This window comes from Rhinolophus hipposideros (genome assembly GCF_964194185.1).
Source record: "Rhinolophus hipposideros genome assembly, chromosome: 2".
NCBI lineage: Eukaryota > Metazoa > Chordata > Mammalia > Chiroptera > Rhinolophidae > Rhinolophus > Rhinolophus hipposideros.
Genome location: NC_138048.1, coordinates 63,158,679 through 63,170,332, shown reverse-complemented (window position 1 = coordinate 63,170,332; position 11,654 = coordinate 63,158,679).

The following is an 11,654-nucleotide window of genomic DNA, read 5'->3' as shown; positions in this document are numbered from 1 at the left end:
ATCAGTGTCAGCTTCGAGTGCTCCAAAAGAGGACAGCCCCTAGGCACAGGGGCCCAAAGCCTCCCCCAAGACTCTCCTTCCCTAGGCATGGTCCAGAAGCAGCTAAGCCCTCAGAACACACTGATGAGACACAGACATGTCAGCGGAAACTGGAGTGGGTCGCTGGTCACTAACCAGAACTGACAGTATCTCCCCAGGATCTGAGCACAGTCCTGTGGCCAGAGCCACTCAGACAGTGAGTGAATTATCTGCCTATTCTGCAGGATGGGGGCTCAGACTCAGATTTCAGTAGATTAAGGGAAGATAAAGAAATGTGATATTTCCTGCACAGCTGTTTGTAAACTGAAATTCATTCCCACCACAGATAGGTAGGTATCTACAATGGATGGATACCACCACCTTTCATAGACACAGTTATGGTGCTCAGAGAGGATAAACTCAGATATTCATCTTGTCTTACAAAATGGTATCTTAACAAGTTTAAACAAGTAAGTGGAGTGGTTTCTAAAAGTTATTATGGGAGCAGTTTTCCTATTTCTACTTGTTTGGGAATGTTATCTAGTGAAGTAAGCTTCAAAGTATAGAAAAACTGGTAATAGAGAAAAAATTGGTATTAAAAAATTATTAACTTTGATAGTTCAAATATGAAACACATCTGTACTCACAGTATATATCATGGGCTCTTCAACAGATTTATTTAAGAATCTTAAAAAGGTAAAATATTTGCCTCTAAGAAAGATCCTCCCAAAAGATTAAAAATCTGTCTGTGGTTCCAGCTTACCTCTTAATGCTTAATATCATTATAGAGGAATGTAATATATATTATACATGGGTCAATTATTAGATTTTATTTATTTTGATCCATATGGAATGATTGGTATAATTATTAAAATCTACACTGGAAACTCAAATATTTCCATTAATGTTTTCATGCCTTTTAAACTTCAAAGTTCATAGTTAGGGAGTTTGTTAACATAGCAAAAAATTTAAGACATCATGATTAGTGCAAAAGACAAAATATGAGATACTGTGACAGATCCAAGATGGCAGAGTAGGTAAACACTATACCTGCTTCCTCACGTAACAAATTAAAATTACAACTAAATTATAGAACTATCAACCTGGAGAGCCATCTGAAGTCGGAATGAACAGAAATTTTATAACTAAGGATATAGAAAAGCTACATCAAGACTGGTAGGAGTGTTGGAAGCATGGAATTGGCTAATCCCAGACCTTCATGTGGCGGTTGAGAACAAGGCATATCTCGGCTGCAAAGGTTCCCCCCAGAGGAGCGAGGGACCCTATCCCCACACTGGCCTCCGAAGCCCAGAGTACTGGTGCCGAAAAGAGTAGCTCCCACAACATCCGGCTGTGAAAAAGAGTGGGGATTCCGACCATCCAGATAGAAACCCAGGCAGCAGGAAACTCAAGCATCTTCTTAAAGAGCCCACACACAGATTCTCTCACTCCCAGGCACTCACTCACCTTGGGCTCCAGTGGAGGGATGGTGGCTCAGGGGAGTTGAAGACATACGGAGAACTGACTGAGTTGTGTGGCTCGGGAGGAAGGCTGGAGGACTGTCAGCATTTTCCCTGTGAGGAGTCCTCCTCCCGTGAAGCCAGCAGGCGGCAGCCATCTTTAATGTGTTCAGCCCTCCCCCTATGCTTACGACCAAATCTGAATCTGATTGGTCTGGTGAGCTCCAAAGCTCCACCTGCTGACTCATTGGAACCCAACCCCACCCAACTTCCCCAATGCCGGTTGCACTTTCTCCAAGAGGAGCCAGCTCCATCTTCACTGCACTCTTTCTTGGAAAGCTATCAGAGTCTGACAAACCCCAGGAGGGCGGCAACTGGCCCCAGTGTGCTTTGAGACTTTTGCTGAGTAGCTCCAGGCTCAGCACTGGTGTGTGGACAAAACCCCAAAAAACAGTTTCCAGGCTCTCGGCCTCACATAGAAAGGTGCTGGCTCGGGTAGTAAATGGCCATCAACTGTGATCAGATGCCAGCAGCTGTGGCTAGTTGGCCGTCAGCTGTAACCCGTAGGCCATTGGCCACTAATATAACGGCTGTGGCTACGCTAGCAAAAAGAAAGGAATGGGGGCTAGCAAGAAGATGGTGGCTGGCAAGCGCGGACTGCTGTTAGGCAGATTATGTAGATCCTGCTTCCTGTGTCTCCAGCCAAGCCTCCAGCGAGAATATATTGGTTTGACTCCCCTATCTATGGCTCCGTGGGTGTTCCTGTTTGGCCTTACCGTGTCCTGCGTTCTTGGGCGGGGAGTGGGAGCTGAGACCCTGCACGACAAATGGCGCAGCGAGCAGGGTCCCCCGCGTGACACATGGCGTAGTCGGCAGGATACGGTGCTGGCCAAAGCTTTCCGAAGGGCAGTGGAGCAGTTTGTGCGTATGAAAGCTCAGTCTGAGGAAGACCAGGAGGAGCAGCTGCCGGAGAGCTCGATTCCCGTGGAGGGGTGGAAAGACGTGGATGGTTCCCCAACCAGCAGAGGCCAGAGAAAGCGGAGAAAGCGAAGGTTGTTGCCGCCCTGTGGGCTGGGAACTGCTTGTTGAGGCAGCCCGGATGCAGGACTTTTAGTCCCAGGAGGAAACGCTTGCTGAGTCCTCCATGGGAGATGAGGGTGAGGTCAAGGTCATCCTCACCCCCAGGACAGCCCTGGCGAATGACTATGGACTATGGGGAATTGCCTTCCATCCCTAATTTAATGGACGCTTGACTGTTTGGGAACATACCACCATGTAGTGGGACTGGCGAGAATGTTTGCTTTTGTGTCTTGACTGGCCGCCATTGATAATATGTAAGCACCTTGATGTGAGCCGCTGTTGTTCCAGCACAGTACCCCGAGAGGCCCAGAGAGAGAGTGGCAGTGCCCTGAGGCCCTGGCTGTGTCCAGGAAGTCTGGCTGTGTCCAGAGAGTGGCAGTGCCCTGAGAGGCCCTGGCTGTGTCCAGGAAGTCTGGCTGTGTCCAGAGAGAGTGGCAGTGCCCTGAGAGGCCCTGGCTGTGTCCAGGAAGTCTGGCTGTGTCCAGAGAGAGTGGCAGTGCCCTGAGAAACTCTGGCTGTGCCCGGGGAGACAGGTGGTACCCTAAGAAGCCCAGGAAGTCTGGCTGTGACCAGAAGTACTGTGGTGGTCCCCTGAGAAAACCTGGCTGTGCCCGGGGAGACAGGTGGTACCCTAAGAAGCCCAGGATGTCTGGCTGTGCCCAGAAGTACTGTGGTGGTGCCCTGAGAAACCCTGGCTGTGCCCAGAGAGCCTGGCTGTGTTCAGGATAGTGCATTCACCTCCAGGCTCCTTGCACAGGGCCCCTTGCAGAAGACGCTTGTTGCGTAGATTGTGAGGCGAGACCCTGTAGGGGTGGAGTGTGTGGACAAAACCCCAAAAAACAGTTTCCAGGCTCTCGGCCTCACATAGAAAGGTGCTGGCTCGGGTAGTAAATGGCCATCAACTGTGATCAGATGCCAGCAGCTGTGGCTAGTTGGCCGTCAGCTGTAACCCGTAGGCCATTGGCCACTAATATAACGGCTGTGGCTACGCTAGCAAAAAGAAAGGAATGGGGGCTAGCAAGAAGATGGTGGCTGGCAAGCGCGGACTGCTGTTAGGCAGATTATGTAGATCCTGCTTCCTGTGTCTCCAGCCAAGCCTCCAGCGAGAATATATTGGTTTGACTCCCCTATCTATGGCTCCGTGGGTGTTCCTGTTTGGCCTTACCGTGTCCTGCGTTCTTGGGCGGGGAGTGGGAGCTGAGACCCTGCACGACAAATGGCGCAGCGAGCAGGGTCCCCTGCGTGACAACTGGCACCAAACCAGAATTTACATTAACCTGGTGACCACAACTCTTCCCACTCTAGTGACTCCCTGAGACCCTGCCTAACCCAACTTGCATACCGCATAAGGCTTTATTAGTGGCTGACCCTTAAGGGAGCTGGCAGGTGGCAGTAGGCCTTAGGGTGTCCTGGCATTGTGTGGAGCTACCCCAGGCCTAGTACTGGTGGCAGACGTCCTTGGTTTGTAGCGTGGCCTCTTCTACGCACCTCCAGAGTTAGCACAGGCAGCAAATAACTGCAATCACCTTGTAGCTTTTACCAGGTAGTCCCACCCAATCACAGAAAGTGGATGACCTGGGTCTATACCGGAACTCATCCCAAGAGGCCCCAGAACCTACGTACTTGGATGTTGGCTTCAGACCACAGAGAACACTGCTCAATTAGCCCCACAAGCAGCACACCCAAAGGACAGTCTCAACAAGCACCATAGCCCACTGCGGTTAATCGCACACAGTGTGGTAAGCCCCACACACAGCAGCCTACAAGCTGTGGACATGGCAAAACCCCACAGCCAATAAGCCTGAGGGCCAATCCCACTCACTGATGTGTCAAAAATAACCAAGGCTCAAATATAACAGGAGGGCACACACAACCACACAAGGAACACTCCTGGAACACCTAGTGCAGGTGACCAGGGAGACTGTGCCATTGGGTCCCACAGGGCACCTACTACATGAGGCCACCTGGCCAAGACTGGGGGACATAGATACAGACATATTTGGCTGCCACAGAGAGGCAGCCAAAATGAGGAAACAAAGAAATACATCCCAAATGAAAGAACAGAAGAAAACTCCAGAAAAAGAACTAGATGAAATGGAGGCAAGCAACCTACCAGATACAGAGTTCAAAACAATGGTTATAAGGATGCTCAAGGAACTTAGTGAAAACTTCAATAAAGAAATAGCAAGCATAAAAAAGGACATAGAAACCATGAAAAAGAGCCAGTCAGAAGTGAAAAATATAATAACTGAAATGAAGAATACACTAGAAGGAATCACCAGACTAGATGAAGCAGAGGACTGAATCAATGATCTAGAAGACAAGGTAGCAGAAAACACCCAATTGGAACAGCAAAAAGAAAAAAGAATCCAAAAAAATGAGAATAGTTTAAGAGACCTCTGGGACAACATCACATGTAACAAGATTCACATCATAATGGTACCAGAAGGAGAAGAGAGAAAGCAAGGGATTGAGAACCTATATGAAGAAATAATGATGGAAAACTTTCTGAACCTGGTGAAGGAAATAGACATACAAGTCCAGGAAATGCACAGAGTCACAAGATGAACCCAAACAGGCCCACACCAAGACACATTATAATTAAAATGACAAAGGTTAAAGACAAAGAGAGAGTCCTAAAGGCAGCACGAGAAAGGCAACTAGTAACTTACAAGGGAGCCCTCATAAAATTGTCAGCTGATTTCTCAACAGTACCTTTGAGACCAGAGGGATTGGCACAAAATATTCCGTGTGATGAAAAGCAAAGACCTACAACCAAGGTTACTCTACCCAGCAAAGCTATCATTTGTAATCAAAGGACAGATAAAGAGCTTCCCAGACAAAAAAAGCTAAAGGAGTTCAACACTAAACCACTATTATAAAGAATGTTAGAGGGACTTCTTTAACATGGAAAAAAAGATCACAATTATGAATAAAATGGCAATAGCAACATACGTATCTATCAATAATTACTTTCAATGTAAATGGATTAAACGACCTACTCAAAAGACATAGGAGCACTGAATGGATAAGAAAACAAGAGACTCACTTCAGATCGAAAGACACACAGAGATGGGAAATGATATGTCATGAAAACAGAAATGAAAACAAAACAAACGAAAAAGGCTAAAGTAGCAATACTTATACCAGACAAAATAGACTTTAAAACAAAGGCTATAACAAGAGACAAAGAAAAACCCAGTAATCCCACTTCAGGGTAGTTATCTGAAGAAACACAGATGTGCTGCTTCAAGGGAACGTATATGCACCCATATGTTCATTGCAGCATTGTTTACAATGGCCAAGATGTGGAGGAAGCCTGGGTCCTTGTCAATAGAAAAATGATTAAAGAGGTGGCACATATACACAATGAAATATTGCTCGGCCACGGAAGGGAATTGGTTCTTGCCCTCTGCAGCAGCATGGATGGACCTGGAGGGTATTGTGCTGAGTGGAGTATGTCAGACAGAGAAAGACAGATGCAAAGAGATTTTGTTTATATGTGGAATCTAAAGAACAAAACACAAACAAATCAGAAACAAACTCATAGATACAGAGAACATTTTGATGGTTGCCAGATGGGAGGAGGAAGGGGATGAGTGAAAGAAAAAGGAGAAGGGATTAAGAAGTACAGATTGGTAGTTACACAGTAATCATGGGGATGTAAAGTAAAGCATAGGGAATATAGTCAATAGTATGGTAATAATTATGTTGAGTGCCAGGTGGGTACTAGACCTATCAGGAGGATAATTTCTTAAATTATACAAATGTCTAACCACTATGCTGTACACCTGAAATTAATATAATATTGAATGTCAACTGTAATTGAAAAAATCAAAAAGGGGAGGAAAGATGAAGGGTACTAGGAGATTCAAATCTTCAGATATAAAACAAATAAGTCATGGGGATATAATGTACAGCATAGGGAATACAGTCAATAATATTGTGATAGCGTGGTATGGTGTCAGATGGTCGTTGGACTTAACGTACTGATCACTTCTTTAGGTATATATATGTTGAGTAACTATGTTTACACCTGAAACTAATATATGTTAGCTATATTTTAATAAAAATCTTTTTAAAAAGATATGATATTGTCTCTTGATCTAAAATGAAATGGATTTCTTGAACAAATCAAGAGACGCATTAAAAATAAAACATAATCTATTCATGGCAGATGAACTAAAATTATTAAATAACCTGAAGTTAAATTTAATTTCCCATTCCAGAAGTACAAATACTGTGGATTTTTTTACCCCTTACCATTAGTAAGCTAGGAGGGAAGGAGGGGAGGGAGAAGCTGCCTTTCCCTAACAATCTTACAATCTAGTTTAGAGAAGAAATACACCTGAAAAAGCCTCATGAACAAAGCAAAGCAATCACATGCTGTGTTCGATGCCACAATCAGCTGATAGATATATAATTTCATTAAACAGGCTGCAAACTAAATAACCACTTTATGCTTGTGGAATATTTTATCATTGTTTATTAGGTGCCAAAATATATGTCAATATCAAATAAAGGGCAAGGAACCTGAAAAAGAATTGAAGTCAGCTGGAATTGGTCATCAAGGAAGTGGTTCTCTACTGATTTCATTGCTACTCAAGGTTACCTTCAATGTTTTCACGTCTCTCTTTTTGTTCGGTTTTGTTTTCATTTTCCACCCTTTTTTTCACTTTTGTCTTCTTCTGGAGCAGTAAAAGCCAGTAAGCCCATGTGGTTTTGAAGTAGTGCAAAGCATTCAGGCAAAAAGACTTGAGTTTGAGGCTGACCTGGGTCATTCCTACTTGCTTCCTACTTGCTGGGTCATTCCTACTTGCTAAGGACTTAACTTCCCTTGTCTCCATTTCTTCACAGGTAAAGGAGGGCAACCTCTCAGAGTGAGGATGAGGGAAACAGCAGTCAAGAACCCAGCATCTGGCACAGGGTGGCACGCAGTCAGTGGTGCCCATTATTCTTTCCCCTTTGGAAAAAGGATAGAAAGAGAAGGAGTCTTTGTTTTACAGCAGTTTTTCTCAAATTTTAACATGTATACGAAACATCTGGAAATGCTGTTAAAATGCCCCTTCTGATTTAATAGGTCCAGTGGGGAGAGTATGAGATTTGACAATTCCAATGTTACTAGTCCTTGGACCACATTTTGAGTAGCAAAGTTTTAGAGGTAAATGGAAATGGTCAGAGGAGAAAGATTAATATGTAGAAAAATGAACCAACATTTATAAGATGCCTACTGTATACCTAAAAATGTATATATAAATGCATCTCTTTTTTCAATACTCAAAATAACTCTTGAGAAGTAGGTTTTATTGCCATTTTACAGAGCAGGAAATTGAGCATTAGATGCATAGGAGATCTTTGTAAATTCAAAGCTCACCTTCACTGTCCACCTGAGAGAGGACACAGCCAGACACATCGACAAAAGGAGGTAAAGACAAATGAGTCTAAGTGGAAGAGAAGGATCAAGTAGGGATGGACATCAGTGACCTGTAGAGGGAAAAGTGAAGGGGCTCAGAGGATTTTGGGGTGCATTTAATGGTGAAAGCAAGATAAGAGGGCAAGGGCAGTAAGCCCTGAACCCTCTCTCTTTCTCCCACTCTCCTTCAAAAGCTAAAATAGTTGCTGTTCAAGATTCAACCCTTCATCTTTCCCTTCAGGTCAGCATTGACAAAGCACTAGTGCAGTTGCCATGTTCCATGCAATAAAGGAATGGATCTTGGCCAACTTTACTTCTCTTAGTTATTTCTATGGTTACTAAGATAAGAAAGAAACTGCAAAGAGAAGGTCAAAAGAAGGACAATCAAGTACTGCACTTCTGAAGGGACTTTTTCAACTGAGTTTAGCAAAGAGTTCATATCTAATCTAAGTTCCACACTGCCCTAGCAAACAAGAGGTGGAGCCAAAGGTATGAGTCCATGATTATAATGAGGTCTAACAGGTGATAATCATATGACAAAAAGAACATGCTGCCATAAATGTCTTACTGTAAGGCAGCAAGTATTGCAGTGTTGGGGGTCTGTAAACAGTGGTTTCATTAGGGAAGACACAAAAAATACAACTATTTTAATACACCCCATCCTTAGTTTTCCAGATGACATGTTTAACTGTTTTTAAGGCATCATTCAGGAGTATAGCAATTTGGCCCCAAATTAGTAAATTTATTCAAAAGTTTTCATGAGACCATTAATTGTTAAATGCCAAGAATTCATATAATATGTTTTATTACACTACCAACTTCTTCCCTGGAAGGTACAGGATCTGAGAGGAATTGCATTGGATGAGTCCCCTTCCTTATTTTCATGGATAGTATCTGGCTATTTTGATTAAGGAATCAAAATAATACCAGGAAAATGGCAAAGGAAAATGGTCAAAAGAAAAGCAGAACCAGCCTTATAACCAAAGAAAAGCAGAACCAGCTTTAGTACCATCTATATATAATTTTATTTCATCTTCACAAACCTGTGGACTAGGCAGTGATATGTTCATTTTATTGATGTTAAGACCGAGATTCAGATAAATTCATTGACTCTGGCAAGTGGCAGAGTCAGGATTTAAAAAGAAAAAGCCAAGGCTCTTCTTACAAAGGATGTGAGAATTGTGGCAGAAAGTGGTAACTGCCTCCCTGTATCAATTCTCCTCTCCTTCCTTAATGGAATCCCAAGTTTTATCTGGGACCCCTGTCACTTGGAATAAAAATCTATGTTTCCCAGCCTTTTGCAGCTAGCTGTGGCCATGTGCCTAAAGTTCTCTCTCTCTCTCTCTCTCTGTCTCTCTCTCTCTGTCTCTCTCTCTCTGTCTCTCTCTCTCTGTCTCTCTCTCTCTCTCTCTCTCTCTCTCTCTCTCTATATATATATATATATATATATATATATGTACACACACACACACAATGTGTATATATGTATACACATTTTAAGAAAGGAAAAAACTATTAAAATTACACTGATGGTAACCACTTTGAGAACCTCTTGTAATTGCAGAAGTCAAACGTGACTTGTATTCATCTTTTGTTATTGGTGTATATTATTACAATTTTAATACAGTTTTATCCTTTCTTAAAATGTGTATACATTTTTGGCACCCTCTGCCATATATGTATTTATATATATGTACATATATATGTATTTAGAGAGACCAAGACAGAGAGGCAGAGAGAGAAAAAGGGGTTTATTATAAGGAACTGGCTCATGTGATTATGGAAACCGGCAGCCAAATCTGCAGGTGGAGACGCAAGAGAACTACTGTAGATGAAGCCCAAAGGCAGTCTGCTGGAGAAATCCCTCTTATTTGGAAGAGGGTCAGCCTTTGTGTTCTAGTCAGGCTTTCAACTGATTGGATGCGCAACCATATTATGGAGAGCAATATGCTTTACTAATTAAAGTATTAATCTTACACAAAACACCTTCGCAGAAACTCCCAGAATAACATTTGACCAAAAACTGGTCATTCAGTCGACATATAAAATTAACCATTATAACATTCATGTGGCGGTGTCTACAAAGGCTCTGTTCACTGTATGTTGCTCTCACAGTGAAGGTTCAGAGTAAATCTCAATAGACAACTGCTAGTTTTGTACAATTGTGCATGGTGTGGGCTTTTGCTTCACAGAGACCCGGGTTCCTAACCCTTCTGTGCTGATTTACTACCTGCATGACACTGAGCAAGTTATCTCAAGTTTGCATACTTCAATTTCCTCATTTGTATGTTAGGGATGAGGATGATGATCATGATGATGGTACCTACTTCATGGAGTCATTCTGAGGATTAAAATTAAATGTATGTAAAGCACTTATCTCGTTCCTGGGCACATAGTAAGAAGTCAATAAATGTTAATTATTGTTACAATTAGTGCCACTTGATTTTCTTCCCTAATTGAATGATCAATTCCTCAAAGCAGAAAATTTATTTTTAACCACTCTCAATCTCAATCTTAATCCATTATGTGCATATGATAACTATTTATGGATTTAACTGGTCTCAGATACTAGGATTTTCCTTTTGTGATGAGAATGCCAGGGGCAGTACTACTTTTTAATAGAAGAATGTGTGCTCATGTTTTTGGGGTTGTTTTTTTTAAAGAAACAACTATGGAAAATAGTTCATATACTACTGAAGCAGTAGGGGAAGCTAGACAAAATCCATGAAGCAGAAATAAGGTTCAAAAAGGCTCTGGTGGAAAAAGATAAGGTCCTTCAAAAGAATAACTAAGTTTATAAATGGAAAGGTCTAGAGCACACGTGCAGCATTCTACAGGCTTCAGTTGCTTAACAAAATTGATGCGAGTTCTATTTGAAGAAACGCCAGATTATTTTGAAAGAAATCCAGGATATCATAACATTTCTTCGATATATATTTCAATATGCATCGCTTTTTATTTAAAAAAGGACTTTCCTTTTTAATAGCCACAATCAATCCACCCATCCCAATCAAGAAAATTCCTTAATACTATTAATACCCACTGCACACACTTTGCTTTCCTTATTGTAATTATAAAACCTTTTTAAAAACACTTTGTTCAACTCTAGATAATACAAAAAAAGGTCCATATATTGTTACTGGTTGGTATATACCTTGAAGGCTTTTTTCTTTAATCCATAAGTTTTCTCTGGATCTCTTTTTTTCTTGCAATTTTACTGTTGACAAAAAAGGTCACAGTTTTGCAGTCTAGTCTAGTCTAGTCTAGTTTTTGCTGTCTAGATTTTGCTGATTGAATATCCATGGACTCGGTGAACATATACCTCTAGCCTGTGTACTTTCTGTAAATTAACATCTGAAACTTCATCATTTTTAGGTTTTTGTTAAAGGACAAAACTACCTCCTAGATGTCTATATATTTCCATCAGAAGTTACATGTCTGGTTATCTCCCAGAGATACAAGCAGCCATGATTAAGCAATGCCTATATCGTGATATTCTAATTCTATTATTTCTTCCTAATTTATTGGCTGTGATACTATAAAAGAAAAATTTTCCCTCATTACTATAAGATTATTCTGAGGTACAGGTCATAATAGGATCATTGACTATTGAAACTATGCTTTTATTAACATTTTAGTAATTAAATGTGATATGTTTGACATTATATTGTAGAATCAATCAT